Source organism: Pan troglodytes, chromosome 1 (genome assembly GCF_028858775.2).
Source record: "Pan troglodytes isolate AG18354 chromosome 1, NHGRI_mPanTro3-v2.0_pri, whole genome shotgun sequence".
NCBI classification, from domain to species: domain Eukaryota; kingdom Metazoa; phylum Chordata; class Mammalia; order Primates; family Hominidae; genus Pan; species Pan troglodytes.
Window position 1 is genome coordinate 203,948,402 of NC_072398.2, and position 19,474 is coordinate 203,967,875.

A 19,474-nucleotide genomic window follows, 5' to 3' on the forward strand; every position below is an offset into this window, starting at 1 on the left:
TGGCACAGCCTCTCTCACCTCTGTTGTCAGGGCTTGGGCCTCCTGCCTGGGAAGCAAAATAGTGAAAAACAAAAGCAAGTTAAAACCCACTATCATCTCCTTGCGTTAGTGACACATCTCTGTCTTAGGAAATAAAGCCTAAAGGCAAAGTGTATTTTCAGAGGCACTAAATCTTCTCCCCTTCCCTGCTGGGCGCGTGCTTTGATTTGGAGGATTCTTGCCCTAACCCCTCCCTCCCACGGTACCCAAACACAGGCCCCAGTTGCTCAAGCAGGAAAGACAGGGAGCTGTGAAAGGCTCAGAAACTTCATCTGAGACCCTAAGGAGTGGGGGTCAGAACCTTATCTGGCTTCTGAGCTTGGGCAAGACCCTTCCCCTCGGTGGGCCTGAGCTTCCCCTTCTGTATAATGGTTTAGACTTCCAGCTCTGGTATTCGAAGTTAAGGGTCCTGATGGTGGCCAGGCGGGGTGGCTCATGCCTGTAATCCCAGCACTTTGGGAGGCCGTGGCGGGTGGATCACTTGAGGTCAGTTGTTTGAGACCAGCCTGGCTAACATGGCGAAACCCTGTCTCTATTAAAAACACAAAAGCAGGCCAGGCGCAGTGGCTCACACCTGTAATCCCAGCACTTTGGGAGGCCGAGGCGGGCGGATCACCTGAGGTCAGGAGTTCAAGACCAGCCTGGCCAACATGGTGAAACCCCGTCTCTACTAAAATATACAAAAATTAGCCGGGCGTGGTGGCAGGCGACTTAATCCCAGCTACTTGGGAGGCAGAGGCAGGAGAATCGTTAGAACCCAGGAGGCGGAGGTTGCAGTTAGCTGAGATAGAGCCATTGCACTCAAACCTGCGGGATAACAGCGAGACTTCTCTCAAAAAAAAAAAAAAAAAAAAAAATACAAAAGCAGCCGGGAGAGGTGGTGCGCACCTGTTATCCCAGCTACTCCAGAGGCTGAGTCAGGAGAATCTCTTAGAATCTGGGAGGCGGAGGTTGCCGTGAGCCGAGATAGCGCCACTGAACTCCAGCCTGGGCAACAAAGGGAGACTGTCTCAAAAAAAAAAAAGGATCCTGATGGAAATTTAGAGCCCCACGTTCAAGGGTTGGAATGGTATTCCTGGATAATCCAGGCCCAGAAGACCCAGAAAGCTTCTCCTAAAACATGTATGGCATATCAGGTTCAGGTCCTGGAATGTCCTCTGAGCTCTGGCACCTTGTCCTAGTGACTTGGACTCTCTGGGCCTCAGTTTTGCCATCTGTCAAATGGCAAGAACACCGAGTTTATGAGGATAAAACATGACAGTGGCAAGAGAAGTGTCCTGTAAACTGCAGAGTGCAGTCCTCCTGGGAGGGAAGGACAGTTGTTGTTGTTGTTAGGGGCTCATGTTTTGCCTTCCAGCAGCGCCGGGGGAGCAGATTAGCCTGGCCTCGTTCTCACGGTGGGAGACCTCCTCCGTCCTCCCCAGGAACCACGGCCCCTGCCCTGCCCAGATCAGCAATAGCCCTCCATAAGCCTCCCACCTGGAGGGAGGTGGCGGGCAGGGAACAGCCGGGTAACCGTGGGCTCCTCGCTGCAAGGGCCCAGCTCAGACTGAAGGCAGAGGGAACAAGCGAGCGAGGAGGAAGTGGGGAGAGACAGAAGGAGGGGCAAGCGAATCAAAGCACTAGGGATTTACTCACCCAAGCAGGGACAGGGAAGGAGATGGGGCTAGCAGGGCGGGGGACGCCCATGCGCCGCCCCTTCAGAGGACAATTCCCGGGGCCTCACTCCCTCCCACTCTCTCCCTCCCCCGCGGCCCATTCCCGGTGCGACTCCTCCCGTGGGAACTGCTGTCGCTGCAGCGGGCGCCCTGCCACGTGGATGCCAGGAATCAGACTGGGCGGCTGCGGCAGGGCGGGCGCTTCCCTGGGCAGCGATCAGGGCAGGCCTGGGAGAGGGCTGACCCTCACTGGGGTCTGGGGAGGGGGCGGCTCTGGGCGGAAGGGCACCTCGGGAACTGGACGCCCTGGGCTTCGCAGCCCCTCAGATCTGCAGCCAAGGTCATCTTTTCCCAGCCTGAGGAGCAACAACTGGGCACCACCTGGGAGCAGGTTAGAAATGCAGGCTCTCAGGTCTAGCCCCAGACTTGCTGACTCAGAACCTGCACATTCCAAGGAATGTGCCCCAGGTGGCTCCCGGGCACTTTCAAATTTGAGAAGCCTTTTTTCTACAAGAGTAGGCCTGAGTATTTACAGGTTTAAAAAGACGCGGTGGCTCACGACTGTAATCCCAGCACTTCGGGAGGCCGAGGCCGGCGGATCACGAGGTCAAGAGATGGAGACCACCCTGGCCAACATGGTGAAACCCCGTCTCTACTAAAAATACCAAAAAAAAAAAAAAAAAAAAAAAAAAAAACAAAATAGCTGGGCTTGGTGGCGTGCACCTGTAGTCCTAGCTACCCGGGAGGCAGAGTTTGCAGTGAGCCGAGATCGTGCCACTGCACTCCAGCCTGGTGACAGAGCAAGACTCCGTCTCAAAAAAAAAAAAAAAAAAAAAGACAGACAAGGCCAAGACCAGGCACGGTGGCTCATGCTTGTAATCCCAGCACTTTGGGAGGCCGAGGAGGGCGGATCACTTGAGCCCAGGAATTCAAGACCAGCCTGGGCAACACTGCGAGACCCAGTCTCTACAAAAAAAAAAAAAAAAAAAATTAGCCAGGTGTGGTGGCGTGCACCTGTAGTCTCAGCTACTGGTGAGGCTGAGGTGGGAGAATAGATTCAGCCCAGGAGGCAGAGGTTGCAGTAACCCTTGATTGAGCCACTACACTCTAGACTGGGCAACAGAGCGAGGCTCTGTCTCAAAATAAATAAATAAATAGGCTGGGCGCAGTGGCTCACGCCTGTAATCCTAGCACTTTGGGAGGCCGAGGCGCACCTGAGGTCAGGAGTTTAAGACCAGCGTAGCCAACATGGTGAAACCCCGTCTCTACTAAAAATACAAAAATTAGCTGGGCGTGGTGGTGCGTGCCTGTAATCCCAGCTACTCTGGAGGCTGAAGCAGGAGAATCGCTTGAGCCCTGGAGGTGGAGGTTGCAGTGAGCCGAGATCGTGCCACTGCACTCCAGCCTGGGCGACAGAGCGAGACTCCATCTCAAAAAAATAAAGTAAAATAAAAAATAAAAAAAGAGAGAGACATTATAGATTCTTTTTCTTCTCTTTTTCTTTTCTTTTCTTTTTTTTTTTTTTTTTTTTTTTTGAGACGGAGTCTCAGTCTGTCACCCAGGCTGGAGTGCAGTGGCGCAATCTCGGCTCACTGCAAGCTCCATCTCCCAGGTTCAAGCGATTCTCCTGCTTCAGCCTCCAGAGTAGCTGGGATTACAGGCACGCACCACCACGCCCAGCTAATTTTTGTATTTTTAGTAGAGACGGGGTTTCACCATGTTGGTCAGGCTGGTCTCAAATTCCTGACCTTGTGATCTGCCTGCCTCGGCCTCCCAAAGTGCTGGGATTACAGGCATGAGCCACCGCTCCTGGCCTTATTTTACTTTTATTTTCTTACTTTCAGTTAGGACATTGATTTTTTTTTTCTTCAAAATTAGTAGTGTATAAGGCCAGGCATGGTGGCTCATGCCTGTAATCCCAGCACTTTGGGAGGCTGAGACAGGTAGATCACTTGAGGTCAGGAGTTCGAGACCAGCCTGCCCAACATGGTGAAACCCCATCTCTACTAAATATACAAAATTAGCCAGGCGTCGGCCAGGCGCGGTGGCTCACGCCTGTAATCCCAGCACTTTGGGAGGCCGAGGCGGACGGATCACAAGATCAGGAGATCGAGACCATCCTGGCTAACACAGTGAAACCCGTCTCCTCTACTAAAAATACAAAAAAAATTAGCCGGGCATGGTGGTGGGCGTCTGTAGTCCCAGCTACTCGGGAGGCTGAGGCAGGAGAATGGCGTGAACCCAGGAGGCGGAGCTTGCAGTGAGCCGAGATCACGCCACTGCACTCCAGCCTGGGCGACAGAGTGAGACTCCATCTTAAAACAAAACAAAACAAAACAAAAGAAAAAAAAATTAGCCAGGCGTGGTGTCACATGCCTGTAATCCTAGCTACTTGGGAGGCTGAGGCAGGAGAATCACTTGAACCCGGGAGGAGGAGGTTGCAGTGAGCCAAGATCACGCCATTGCACACCAGCCTGGACAATAAGAGTGAATAAGAGTGAAACTCCATCTCAAAAAAAAAAAAAAAAATTAGTAGTGTATAAATAGACCACATAATCTATGAATTGTATTCCATTATAGGAAAGGGGCATTGCAAGATACTTGTTACAAAAGGGGGCGTGAGGCCTGCTGGGGCTGGGAACCCACTGAGGAACACTCACTCCTGTTTTCAATCAACAGCATGGCCCTGAGGAAACAGAAGCAGGAACTAAATGGCGCTTGAATCTGAGGAGCTTCTACCCTGGCAGGCGAGATGAGATAGAGACGCAAATCGCCACCTTCCTGAGCCTCAGTTTCTTCACCTGTGAAATGGGCTTTCTCACCACTCACCTCTGCCTGCCTCCCTGCAGGGTCGGATCAGATGGGCTGAACCAGCTTCTAGACAGGGAGGGGCTTCATGAGCCGCTCCACACCTGAGGGAAGGGAGATTGGAACATCTGCCCTGCTCACATCGTGCCAGGGACAGCTCAGGCTTCTGTGCCTATCTTGGTCTTCAGACTCCAGCCTCTGGCCCTGCAGATTCTCTCTCAGGGCCTCGTCTGCTTTCTCTGGTGTCCCTCTCTCTTCCACCTTCCTTCTCCACTCCCCTGTATCCCCGCACCACCGAAATCCACACCTGTCTGAAGCTTGTACCAAATTAGCAAATTGGCAGTTTCTGAGGAGGGCAAGCCAGCCTTGACTACATACCAGACACTGCTCACACACTGGGTCTTTTATGCTAGCCCTGAGAGGTAGATGGTGATGACCTAATGAATAGAGGAGAACACCAAGGCTCAGTGAAAGGGAAGGGTTCGCACCCAGGTCACCCAGCCAATAAGAGGCCAAGATGGGATAAGAACTGGAGCTTTGGCCGGGCATGGTGGCTCACGCCGGTAATCCCAGCACTTTGGGAGGCGAAGGTGGGTGGATCACCTGAGGTCAGGAGTTCAAGACCAGCCTGACCAACATGGAGAAACCCCATCTCTACTAAAAATACAAAATCAGCCAGGCGTGGTGGCATATGCCTGTAATCCCAGCTACTTGGGAGGCTGAGGCAGGAGAATCACTTGAACCCTGGAGGTGGAAGTTGCGGTATGCCGAGATCACGCCATTGCACTCCAGCCTGGGCAACAAGAGAGAAACTCTGTTTCAAAAAAAAAAGAAAAAAAAAAGAAGAAGAACTGGAGCTTTGACTGGGCACGATGGCTTATGTCTGTAATCCCGGATCGCTTGAGCCTAGGAGTTCAAGACCAGCCTGGGCAACATCTCTACAAAAAATACAAAACTTAGCTGGGTGTGGTGGCAAGTGCCTGTAGTCCCAGCTACTCAGGAGGCTGACAGGGGAGGCTGGCTTGAGCCCTGGAGGTTGAGGCTGCAGTGAGCTGTGATTGTGCCACTGCACTCCCAGCCTGGGCTACAGAGTGAGACCCTGTCTCAAAAATATTTTTAAAAATGTTTTAAAAGTACACACACTCGAGAGGGGAGTGTGGGTGTACTCAAGAAAGTCACTCACACAAGGGGCTTTGTGGTTTCTTTTTTTTTTTTTTTTTTTTTTTTTTTTTGAGGCAGAGTTTCGCTCTTGTTGCCCAGGCTGGAGTGCAACGGTATGATCTCGGCTCACTACAACCTCCGCCTCCCGGGTTCAAGTGATTCTCCTGCCTCAGCCTCCCGAGTAGCTGGGATTACAGGCACGTGCCACCACGCCCGGCTAATTTTTTATTTTTAGTAGAAACGGGGTTTCACCATATTGGCCAGGCTGGTCTCAAACTCCTGATCTCATGTGATCCGCCCACCTTGGCCTCCTAAAGTGTTGGGATTACAGGCGTGAGCCACTGTGCCCAGCTGTGGTTTCTATTTTTATAGGTTTCTTTAACCAAGGGGTGGAATATTTATGAAAGTTACTGGAAAAAGGTGGAGATTTCTTGGAACTGTGGTGCCACCCATTTTTACACCAAATATGGGAACTATAGTGGTGCTGGTGGGTGTGTGATTTTTAGTATGTTAATAAGCGTATAATGAGGTCCTAGGAGAAACCTGGGTCAAATCCAGCACCATGCTGTGTCCAGTTGGTCTCAGCCAGCTTGCTCCATGCCCTGATTGTTCAGGGTCTTATGAGCCCCTAGCTTCTGCAGTTATTTCAACAGCTTCCTTTTGCTAGTCATGTGAAATTGCTGCCTGGAATTTTCCATTCTTCTGCGACCCATGTTAGTCCTGTCTCACCTTCACTCATCCCGTGAATATTTACTGAGCACACACAGGTTTCCAGGTGCTGGATTACATAGAAAACAAAATCCCTGCTCTCCTGGAGCTTTGGTTCCAGGGGCGGGAAATGGGGCAATAAATAGGTAAATACGCAGCATGGTAGATGGTGTTAGGTGCTTTGGAAATAGAGAAGAGGCTAGCAGGTGTGGGGAGCGAGGGTGCCATTCTAATTGGATAGTCAGAGAAGGCCTCCCTGAGAACAGGAGACATGGAGAAAACGACCTGGAGGAATTGAGAGAGCAGCCATGTGGGGATCAAAGGAGACCGTGCCAGGCAGATGGAAGAGCAGTCGCAAGGCCCCGAGGTGGGAGCGTGCCTGGCATGGTTGAGGAACATCAGGGAGGCCAGTGTGGCTGCCCCCGATAAGGGAAGGGGTGTGGGAGGAGATTTCGGCTTTTATTCCAAATGAGAAGGAGGCATTAAAATGACATGATCTGACTTGTGTTTAGAAAGGATCACACTGGCTTGCTGGGATGAAAACACTGTAGGCGACAAGCACAACGGCAGAAAGGCTCCAAAAATCCTGGAGAGTGGGGCGTGGCTTAGACCGCAGAGATGGCAGTAAGCTGGAGGTGGGGCCAAGATGTGGTCAGGGCCTGTTTGGGTTCTGAAGGCAGAGCCACAGGGTTTGCTGACAAATCAGAAAGTGCAGTGTGAGAGAAAAAGGAGTGGAAAGTGGCTTCAGAGTTTGGGGCCAAGAACTGGAATTTGCCATTTGCTAGGACTTCAGTTCGAGAAGTCAACATTGAACGTGCAAAATTTGAGATGACTACAAACATGAAAGTAGAGATGTTGACTAAAATTAAATAAATGAGCCTGGAGTCCCAGACAGAGCTCTGGACTGGAATATATAAATTTGGGATTTTGGGAGAGAGAGGTTGCAGTGAACCGAGATCACACCACTGTACTCCAGCCCGGGTGACAGAGTGAGTGAGATGTCGTCTCAAAAAATAAATAAATAAATAAATAAATAAATCTGGGATTTGCCAGCACAGAGATGGTATTTCAAGCTTGAGACTGGTGAGATCACCAAGGGAATGAGTGTAGACAGAAAAGAGAAGACCAGGGAATAAGTCCTGGGCATTTTATTCTTTAGAGGCTGAGTGGATTCGGAGGAAACCACAGCAGTCAGTGAAACAGAAGGAAAACTAGGACACTGTGGTGTCTTTGAAGGCAAGGGAAGGTCCGCACATGGTGGCTGACACCTGTAATCCCAGCACTTTGGGAGGCTGGGGCGGGTGGATCATTTGAGGCCAAGAGTTTGAGACCAGCCTGGCCAACATGGAGAAACCCACATCTCTACCAAAAAATACAAAAATTAGCTGGGCGTGGTGGCCTGCGTGTGTAGTCCCAGCTATGCCAGAGGCTGAGGCACCAGAATCACTTGAATCTGAGACGGAGGTTGCAGTGAGCAGAGATCACGCCACTGCACTCCAGCCCAGGTGACAGAGCAAGACTCTGTCTCAAAAAAAAAAAAAAAAAGCCAAAGGTAGAAAGTATTACAAGGGGCCAGGCACGTTGGCTCACGACTGTAATCCCAGAATTTTGGAAGGCCGAGGTGGGCGGATCACCTGAGGTCAGGAGTTCAAGACCAGCCTGGTCAAGATGGTGAAACCCTGTCTCTACTAAAAATACAACAATTAGCTGGGCGTGGTGGTGGGCACCTGTAATCCCAGCTACTCGGGAGGCTAAGGCAAGAGAATCACTTGAACCTGGGAAGCAGAGGTTGCAGTGAGCAGAGATCGCACCGCTGCACTCCACCCTGAGTGACAAAGTGGGAATCCATCTCAAAAAAAAAAAAGAAAGAAAGTATTACAAAGAAGGAATGATTAGCTGTGTCTTGGGCAATTTAGAGATTAAATAAAATATGAGGATTAATAATTAATAATTAAAATGGGAGAAAATTTTGCAAATCATATAAGGGACTGTATCTAGAATAAATAAAGAACCCTTACAACTCAATGATAATAAATAGCACAATTTAAAAATGGGCAAAGGAACTGAATTGACATTTCTCCAAAGATACAGATGACTGATAAGCACATGAAAAGATGCTCACCTCCTTAGCCATCAGGAAAATGCAATCAAAACCACAATGAGACACCATTTCACACCCATCAGGATGGCTATAGTCAAAAAGGACAGTAATCAACAAGTGTTGGTGAGGATGTGGAGAAACTGGAGTCCTCAAACACTGCTAGTGAGAATGAAAAATGGTGCAGCTGCTTTGGAAAACAGTCTGGCAGTTCCTCAAAGGGCTAAACAAAAAAATTACCTTATGACCAACATTTCTACTCCTGAGTATATACTGAAGAGAAATGAAAACATATAGGCCAGGCGCGGTGGCTCATGCCTGTAATCCCAGCACTTTGGGAGACCGAGACAGGTGGATCCCTTGAGGTCAGGAGTTCGAGACCAGCTGGCCAACATGGCAAAACCCCATCTCTACTAAAAATACAAAAATTAGCCAGGTGTCATGGTGCACGCCTGTAATCCCATCTACTTGGGAGGCTGAGGCAGGAGAATCGCTTGAGCCCAGGAGGCAGAGGTTGGAGTGAGCCAAGATCGCACTATTGCACTCCAGCCTGGGTAACAGAGCCAGACTCCATCTCAAAATAAATAAATAAATAAATAGTTTTTTAAAAAAAATGGATGAATTATGCCAGGCGCGGTGACTCACGCCTGTAATCCCAGCACTTTGGGAGGCCGAGATGGGCGGATCACAAGGTCAGGAGATCGAGACCATCCCGGCTAACACAGTGAAACCCCATCTCTACTAAAAACACAAAAAATTAGCTGGGCATGGTGGCGGGCGCCTATAGTCCCAGCGACTCGGGATGCTGAGGCAGGAGAATGGCGTGAACCCGGGAGGCGGAGCTTGCAATGAGCCGAGATCGCGCCACTGTACTCCAGCCTGGGCAAAAGAGCGAGACTCTGTCTCAAAAAAAAAAAAAAAAGGATGAATTATATGTTATGTGATTTATGTCTCAGTGAAGTTGTTCTTTTATAAAAATAATTGGCCGGGCACGGTGGCTCACGTCTGTAATCCCAGCACTTTGGGAGGCCAAGGTAAGTGGATCACCTGAAGTCAGGAGTTCAAGACCAGCCTGGCCAACATGGTGAAACACTGTCTCTACTAAAAATACAAAATTAGGCAGTCATGGTGGCATACGCCTGTAATCCCAGTTACTTGGGAGGCTGAGGCGGAAGAATCACTTGAGCCCGGGGGGTGAAGGTTGCAGTGAGCCGAGATCACGCCACTGCACTCTAGCCTGAGCAACAAGAGTGAAACTCCATCTCAATAAATAAATAAATAAATTCAAATAAAAATAAAAAAATAATTAATTAGATTTGGCAATGTGAAGGTCACTGGTGACTTTGACAAAAGCAGTTTGGGTAGAGTGCTGGCAACAGAAGCCTGGCTGAAGTGTATGCAAGAGCGAACAGGAGAGCCCTGAAAGCAGCAAGTGTAGATGCTTTCAAAGAGTTTTGCTATATGGAGAAATGGGGGCCAGGCACGTTGGTTCACGCCTGTAATCCCAACACTTTGGGAGGCTGAGGTAGGCAGATCACCTGAGGTCAGGAGTTCAAGACCAGCCTGGCTAACATGTGAAACCCTGTCTCTACTAAAAATAGAAAAATTAGCCAGGTGTAGTGGCGGGCGCCTGTAATCCTAGCTACTTGGGAGGCTGAGGCAGGAGAATCACTTGAATGGGGAAGGTGGAGTTTGCAGTGAGCCAAGATGGAGCCGCTGCACTTCAGCCTGGTAACAGAGAGAGACTCTGGCTTAAAAAAAAGAAAAAAAAAAGAGAGAGAGAAGTAGGGTAGAAAAGGAGGGAGGCTTGGGGTCAAGAGACGCTCTTGGTTTTGTTGTGGGTTTTCTTTTTTTTTCAGATGCAATAAATTATTATTATTATTTTGTTATTATTATTTTTGAGACAGAGTCTTGCTCTTGTCGCCCAGGCTGGAGTGCAATGGCACGATCTCGGCTCACTGCAACCTCCGCCTCCCAGGTTCAAGTGATTCTCTTGTCTCAGCCTCCTGAGTAGCTGGGATTACAGACGGGCCCACGACGCCGGGCTAAGTTTTGTATTTTTAGTAGAGATGGGGTTTCACCATGTTGGCCAGGCTGGTCTCAAACTCCTGACCTCAGGTGATCCGCCCACCTGCGCCTCCCAAAGTGCTGGGATTATAGGCGTGGGCCACCGCGCCCAGCCTGAAGTTATTATTATTATTATTATTATTATTATTATTATTATTTGAGACAGGGTCTCACCCTCGCCCAGGCTAGAGTACAGTGGTGCAATCATAGCTCATGGCAGCCTTGAACTCTCACGTTCAAGTAATCCTTCTGCCTCAACCTCCCGAGTAGCTAGGACTACAAGTGTTAGCCATCACACTTGGCTAATTGTTTTTCATTATTTTATTTTAGAGACGGGGTCTTGCTATGTTGCCTAGGCTGGTCTCGAACTCCTGGCCTCAAGCAATTCTTCCTGCCTAGGCCTCCCAAAGTGCTAGGAATACAGGTGTGAGCCACTACTCCTGGCCCAAGAGATCATATTTTAATGGTGATTGGAATGATCTAGTCAGGGAGAGAGGGACACTTGCTGGTGTGAAGGCCTTGGGCAGGTGAGAAGGGTGGGATGTGGTGTACAAATGAAGGTGTAGCCTTGGAAAGGAGCAAGCAGGGTTCATTCCCAGGGGCAGGAGGGGAGGCTGAAAATAAGGCATAGCCTCAGGTGAATGGATAGAGGTATTCAGTCCAAGGAAATTGTCTTCTTGATACTGGTGGGCTGGGGAAGGTCCCCCAAAGCCGGCGGAAACTCGACCCCAGCCAGTGTCCAGGTTCTTGATGCCATCGCGAGAAGGAATTCATGAATGAGTCAGAAAGTAGTGAAAGTACCGAGATTTATTGCAAAGCAAAAAGTACACACTGAACGGGAGTATGGGCAGACTCAAGAGAGAGTCACACAAGAGGGTCTGGGGCTGCTACCTTTATGGTTTTTTTTTTTTTTTTTTTTTTTGAGATGGAGTCTCACTCCCACCGCACAGGCTGGGGTGCAGTGGTGCAATATTGGCTCACTGCAACCTCCACCTCCCGGGTTCAAGCAATTCTCCTTCTTCAGCCTCCCGAGTAGCTGGGATTACAGGCATGCACCACCACGCCCAGCTAATTTTTGTATTTTTAGTAGAGACGGGGGTTTTGCCATGTTGGCCAAGCTGGTCTCGAACTCCTGACCTCAGGTGATCCACCCGCCTCGCCATCCCAAAGTGCTAAGATTACAGGCATGAGCCACTACGCCCAGCCATTTTATGGGTTTCTTTCACCACGTGGTGAAATATCATGAAAACTCCTGGAGAAAGGTGGAGATTTCTCGGAACTGTGGTGCCACTCATTTTTACACCAAATATGGGTGTTCTCAGAACTGTTGTGGTGCTGGTGGGTGTGTGATTTTTGGTATCTTAATGGGCATGTAATTGTTGTAGGAAAAAACGGGTTCTTCTCACAGGACCAGGAAGAGTTAGGCACGCAGAGACTGAAGGATGAGGGGGGACAGAATTTATTGGGCAAAAAGGAAAAAAAAAAAAACTCAGCATAGCAAGAGGGGTTCCTGCTTACAGGCCCCCACCTCACAGATTGAATCCCAGGTCCCCACCCAGGAACAGGAGAGGCCATGCTCCTGCCCCTCGCAAATGGTGTGAACTTCCTGAGTCTCCACCCCATCTTCCCAGTGGACAGGGTGGTGGGAAATTCTCCGGGGACCCTCCCCCTTATCTTCCTTCTGCATCTATCATAATGAGGCCCGAGGAAAAACCTATGTCAAATCCAGCACCATGTTGGGTCCAGTCAGTCTCAGCCAGCTTGGTCCACATCCTGTTTTTCAGAGTCTTATCAGCCCCTCGCCTCTAGTCATGTGAAACTGCTGTCTGGAATTTTTATTCTCCTCTGACCACCCCATACTATTCCTCTTACTCTGATTGCCTCTGTTTTTCTTAGTGAAGTAGGAAGCAGGGACACCAGATGAGAAGACGATGGGGGAGGAGCTGTCAGGGACAGAGGAGAAGTTATATCCTTGTCCTAAAGGACTGCGGGAGGGTGAAAAGCCTGGGTCACATGGTGGGATTGCCCGCCAGCGAGTGCTAAGGGCCCCTGGAGGATAATGGGCATGATGTTCGAAGGAGACCAGTCGGCAGGGCTGTGTCTTTCACTAGCCTCAGTCACCTGTGTGGAATTAACCAGGGTGTGGCCTTGCCAGGTGGATGCAGTTTAATGAGAGCGGGCAAGGGGGTTGAGGGAAGTAATTACGAGGGGTTGCTAGGATGTAATTATAACAATGTTCCATGGAGTCTAGCTGGTAAAAGAGGAAGGTCAAGACATGAGGGAAGCAAGGAACAGTGACCAAAAACAGTTAGTATCAGTGGACTGGAGGTTCTGGAAGGTCAAAGAACTGCTGGACTCCCAGCTGTACAAGGAGTGAGCTGGAAAGATAGGAGGTGGTGTTAGGTGGATAGGATACTTGGTATTCAAATTACCCGGGGTAGGGATACAATTATTGTTAATGATAAGGTCCATTACCTTGGTAGGACCTGAGGTAGGGTGGAGGACAAAAACCAGAGAAGGAGGGGATGGGTGATCCCCCCTTCAGTGTGTGTAGCTGAACTCACTGTGTCATCTTCAGAGGCAGAGCCCTGGATAGGGAATAGGCCTGGGATTCAGTCAGAGCTGCTATAAACTCCCTCTTTCCAATTGTGGAGCCCTGAACAAATTACTTAGCCTCTCTGAGCTTCGGTTTCCACTTCTGCAAAGTAAGAGTTTGCTCCTTTTCATAAGATCATGTTCTGAAAATTAAATGAGGCCAGGTGCGGTGACTCACGCCTGTAATCCCAGCTTTTTGGGAGGCTGACGCAGGCGGATCACTTAAGGTCAGCAGTTCGAGACCAGCCTGGACAACATGGTGAAACCCTGTCTCTACCAAAAAATACAAAAATTAGCTGGGCATGGTAGTGCATGCCTGTAATCCCAGCTACTCGGGAGGCTGAGGTAGGAGAATCGCTTGAACCTGGGAGGCGGAAGTTGCAGTGAGCCAAGGTTGTGCCATTGCACTGCAGCCTGGGAGACAGAGCAAGACTCTGTCTCAAAAAAAAAAAAAAAAAACAGAAGGCCAGGTTCAGTGGCTTACACCTGTAATCCCAGCACTTTGGGAGGCTGAGTTGGGTGGATCACGAGGTCAGGAGTTCGAGACCAGCCTTGCCAACACAGTGAAAGTCTGTCTCTACTAAAAATACAAAAAATTAGCTGGGCATGGTGGCACGCTCCTATAATCCCAGCTACTTGGGAGGCTAAGGCAGGAGAATCACTTGAACCCAGGAGGCGGAGGTTGTAGTGAGCTGAGACTGTGCCATTGCATTCCAGCCCAGGTGACAGTGTGAGACTCCGACTCAAAAAAAAAAAAAGAAAAAGAAAATTAAATGAGAGACTGGAAACACCTAGTGCAGTTCCAGGCACAGAGGGCACTCAGTAACCTGGGCTGATAATATAGCTACACAGCACTTCCCAGAATACTTCTGTCTGGGGTCCCAAAGCTGAGGAGGGGCCAATGTATGAAACAAGACTCTCCTCAGGACCCTTTCTCCCTTCCCAAATCATAGAAGATATGAATGGAAGAGCCTGGCTCCTATTTCACTCCCATTTTACAGAATAGGAAACAGGTCCAGATGGGGAAAGTGATTATATCACTAAGACTCAATTATTATACAGAGTAAGTTTCCTTTTAAAATCCATTGAGGCCTGGCATGGTGGATCAAGCCTGTAATCCCAGCACCTTGGGAGGCCTAGGCAGGAGAACTGTTTGAGCCCAGGAGTTCGAGAGCAGCCTGAGCAACGTGGTGAGACTCAATCTCTACAAATAAAAAAATCAGCCCAGCATGGGAGTACATGCCTGTGGTCCCAGCTACTGTGAAGACCAAGGTGGGAGGATCACTTGAGCCTGGAAGGTCAAGGCTGCAGTGAGCCATGATCAAGCTACTGCATTTTAGCCTGGGCAACACAGCAAGACCCCATCTCAAAAATAATCAGTTGGCCAGGCACGGTGGCTCACACCTGTAATACCAGCACTTTGGGAGGCGGAGGCGGGCAGATCACTTGAGGTCAGGAGTTCGAGACCAGCCTGGCCAACATGATGAAACCTTGTGTCTACTAAAAATACAAAAATTAGCCAGGTTGGTGGTGCACACCTGTAGTCCCAGCTACTTGGGAGGCTGAGGCAGGAGAATCGCTTGAATCCAGGAGGCAGAGGTTGCAGTGAGCCGAGATCATGCCACTGCACTCCAGCCTGGGCAACAGAGTGAGACTCCATCTCAAAAAAAAAAAAAAAAAAGGATCAGTCGGAGTTCAGGTGCGGGGTCTCATGCCTATTATTGAAGTGCTTTGAGAGGCAGAGACAGGGGGATCACTTGAGGCGAGGAGACACCACCCCGAGTAACACAGTAAGACCCCATCTCTGCAAAAAAATTTTAAAAATTAGCTGGGTATAGTCTTAGCTACTCAGGACGCTGAGGTGGAAGGATCACTTGAGCCCAGATGTTTGAGGCTGCACTTGAGCTATGATCACGCCACTGCATTCCAGTCTGGGTGACAGGAGAAGCAAGACCATGTCTCTAAAAAAATAAGAATAGGCTAGGCCCGGTGGCTCATGCCTGTAATCAAGCACTTTGGGAGACTGAAGTGGACAGATCACCTGAGGTCAGGAGTTTGAGACCAGCCTGGCCAACGTTGCAAAACCCTGTCTCAAAATACAAAAATTAGCTGGGTGTGGTGGCGGGCACCTGTAATCCCAGCTACTCAGGAGGCTGAGGTGGCAGAATTGCTTGAACCCAGGAGGCGGAGGTTGCAGTGAGCCAAGATCACACCACTGCACTCCGGCCTGATGACAGAGTGAGACTCCATCTCGGAAAAATAAATAAATAAATAGGAATAAAATAATAAAATCAGGTGGAATAATAATTAAGATGGAAAAATTATGTAGGAGGAGGGAAGGCTCATATATAATATCTGAAAGCCAACTGGACTCTTCAGAATGTACCCCAGTCAACGTTCCCCTCCATTCACTGCAACAATTAAAAGCTGGTCTTGGTGAAAATGAAAAATCTTACTGGATATACCCCTTCTCTCTCAGCTTCCTACATCCCCCATCATCTCCAGCCCCATCACAGTGTTGTTCAGGTCTTGTTCACATTGGGCAAACATTGAAACAATCAGCTTTGGGAATGAAAGTGTCAACAGAAAGGTGATTCACAAAGCATGAATTTGCTAATTGTTCTTTCTAGCTCAGATGGAAGTAAAGAGGGAGGGAAGAGAGAGGAAAAAGATCTCAGAGTTTCCTTCCTTAGAAAACTTGATTCTGCCAGGCGCAGTGGCTCAAGCCTGTAATCCCAGCACTTTGGGAGGCCAAGGCGGGTGGATCACGAGGTCAGGAGTTCGAGACAAGCCTGGCCAATATGGTGAAACCCCATTTCTACTAAAAAATATACAAAAATCATCTGGGCATGGTGGCATGCGCCTGTAGTCCCAGCTACTCAGAAGGCTGAGGCAGGAGAATCGCTTGAACCCGGGAGACTGAGTTGTAGTGAGCCGAGGTCGCACCACTGCACTCCAGCCTGGGCAACAGAGTGAGACTCGGTCTCAAAAAAAAAAAAAAAGAAAAGAAAACTTGATTCAAGTGTTTAGGATGGGCATAGCACCAGCCAGTCACCGCAAGGCCCTGCCCCCTGCCTGGTTTCCAGCATAGCTACTCCCCCTGGGGTAAATCCCTCCTGCTTTCTGTACCCGTTTCCACATCTATAAAGTGAGAAGATTAACAGACTGGGCGCGGTGGCTCATGCCTGTAATCCCAGCACTTTGGGAGGCCGAGGCGGGCGGATTGCCTGAGCTTAGCAGTTCAAGACCAGCCTGGCCAACATGGTGAAACCCCCACTCTACTAAAAATACAAAAAAAAAAAATTAGCCAGGCATGGTGGCGGGCACTTGTAATCCCAGCTACTCAGGAGGCTGAGGCAGGAGAACTGCTTGAAACCAGGAGGTAGAGGTTGCAGTGAACAAAGACTGTGCCGCTACACTCCAGCCTGGGTGACAGAGCAAGACTCTGTCTCAAAAAAAAAAAAGATTGACAAAGGCCCTCCTAGTTTTGGCCTTCAGGGTTCTAGGAATATGTATCCTGGTAACTTCCCTGTTGCCCTGGCTGTCCAGGCACAGGGAGATGGGGCAGACTTGGATCCAACAGATCCAATGGAAATGTCACCTCATTATTGGAGGACTTCCATAACCACATCATCTCATGATATCTCTAGTTCTCGCTCTTGCTGTATCTCTATCTCACACTCACATATGCACAGTTGTTCTCTCTCCCATGACCCTGTTTTATTTTCTTTTTAGCACTATCAGAAATGTCTTCTTTATTTGTTTACTTGACTGCTGTCTTTCGACATTAGAAAGTTCTAGGGCTGAGAGCGGTGGCTCACACCTGTAATCCTAGCACTTTGGGAGGCTGTGGCAGGTGGATCACTTGAGGTCAGGAGTTAGACTAGCTGGGGCAACATGGTGAAACCCAATCTCTAAAACAAAAAAAGGGAGAAAGAACGAAAGTTCTAGAAGGGCCAGGCATGGTATCTCATGCCTGTAATCCCAGCACTTTGGGAGGCCAAGGTGGGCAGATCTCTTGAGATCGGGAGTTCGAAACCAGCCTGGACAACATGGTGAAACCCTTTACTAAAAATACAAAAATTAGCCAGGTGTGGGCCTGTAATCCCAGGTACTTGGGAGGCTGAGGCAGGAGAATCATTTGAACCTGGGAGGTGGAGGTTGCAGTGAGCTGAGATTGTGCCACTGTGCTCCAGCCTGGCAACACAGTGAGGCTCTGTCTCAAAAAAAGAAAAAAGTTCTAGAAGGGCAGGGACCTTGCCTATTATTTCTCAGGGCCCAGCCCAGCACCTGGTACACAGGTAGGTGCTCAGTATGTATGTTGGCTGATGAATGAATGAATGTATAGATCTTGTGGGTGGTGCCAGGACTGTGCCAAGCATGACTGATCTGTGCTGAGTCTTCTTAGAGGAGCGGTTGAACAATAGGGCTCTGGGGTCAGGAGACCTGGATTTGAGTTCCAAACTGCCAATTAGTGACTGTATAACCTTGGGCATATCACTTAACCTCTCTAAACCTCAGTGTCTTCATCTGTAAATTGGGGATAATGATCCCACATCTTGCGGTGTATCTTTAGGAATTAGAGCTTATGCATGTAAAATAATCTAGTGCATAGTAGGTGTTCAGTAAATGTTAGTTTCCTTTCCCCACACCTCCTTCCTCTGGTGGGGTATGGAGGTGGGGGTAAGAGACAGTGCTGTGGCTGAGCCTCAAGCTCTTTCATCAGTAGCCTCAGAGAGACTTGGTAGTTCAAGGGTTTGGAGACTCTGGACTCAGCCAAAGGCGATTTCTATCTATTTCTTTTCTTTTCTGAGACAGGGTCTCTTTTTGTCACCCAGGCTGGAGTGCAGTGGTGTAAACATGGCTCACTGCAGGCTTGACCTCCCCACCTCAAGTGATTCTCCCACTTCAGCCTCCCAACTAGCTGGGACCACAGGCACGTGCCACCATGCCAGGCTACTTTCTTTTAATTTTTGTAGAGATGAGGTCTCGCTATGAAGGCTGGTCTCAAACTCCTGGTCTCAGATGACTTTCCCACCTCAGCCTCCCAAAGTGCTGGGATTACAGGCATGAGCTACCACTTCCGGCTGCTATCTTTTTTTTTTTTAATTTATTTTTATTTATTTATTTATTTTGAGATGGAGTCTTGCTCTGTCGCCCAGGCTGGAGTGCAGTGGCACGATCTCGGCTTACTGGAACTTCCGCCTCCTGGGTTCAAGCAATTCTCCTGCCTCAGCCTCCCAAGTAGCTGGGACTACAGGCACGTGCCACCACACCCAGCTAATTTTTTGTATTTTTAGTAGAGACAGGGTTTCACCATGTTGGTCAGGCTGGTCTTGAACTCCTGACCTTATGATCCGCCCGCTTCAGCCTCCCAAAGTGGTGAGATTACAGGAGTGAACAACCGCACCTGGCCTTTTTTAAATTTTTATATAGAGATGAGGTCTCCCTGGTCTTACAGGCATGAACCACTGGTCCCCTCCATTTCTTAGCTTTCAAGAAAAGGTAAAACAAAGCAGGCACTTGCCTTGAGGATGATGAAAGGGACTTCCCCACGGTCACGTGGTCAAGCAGTAGCACAAGTAGTGGGTCCCCTCCCTGAGGGCCAGAGGAAGCCCCTGATCCTAGACAAGATGGAGTGAAGCGAGATGGGCAGCCTCTTGCCTGGGCTGGCCTCCAGAAAGAGGAAGTGGCTGCTCTGTTGTGAGAGTCAGGCTCCTGGGTTTTAGTCCCAGGTCTGTCAGAGTCAACCTGATGGCATTGGGATGTAGCTTACTGTTTCTAGGTCATGATTTCTCCGTAAATTTGGTGTATTACTCCTTCCCAACCTGCCTGACAGGCGAATGGGAGAATATTACGAGAATGAAATTTAATTTAATATATTGTTAGGAGAACTTTTTTTTGAGAGAGAGAGAGTATAACTCTTGTTGCCTAGGCTGGAGTGCAATGGCACAGATCTCGGCTCACTGCAATCTCCGCCTCCCAGGTTCAAGCGATTCTCCTGCCTCAGCCTCCCGAGTAGTTGGGAATACAGGTGCTACAGGTGCCTACCACCACGCCCAGCTAATTTTTTGTATTTTTAGTAGAAATGAGGTTTCACCATGTTAGCCAGGCTGGTCTCAAACTCTTGACCTCAGATGATCTGCCTGCCTCAGCCTCCCAAAGTGCTGGGATTACAGGCGTGAGCCACCATGCCTGGTCAGGAGAACAATATTTAAGAAAAAAAATTGCAGCAATGAATCAGATAGACTCAATTTCTGAATTTTTGCTACAGCACATATGTTTAAAATCAGAAAAAAAAATTAAAAGCAACAGGTGAGGTTGGGGAAAAATAAAAGTA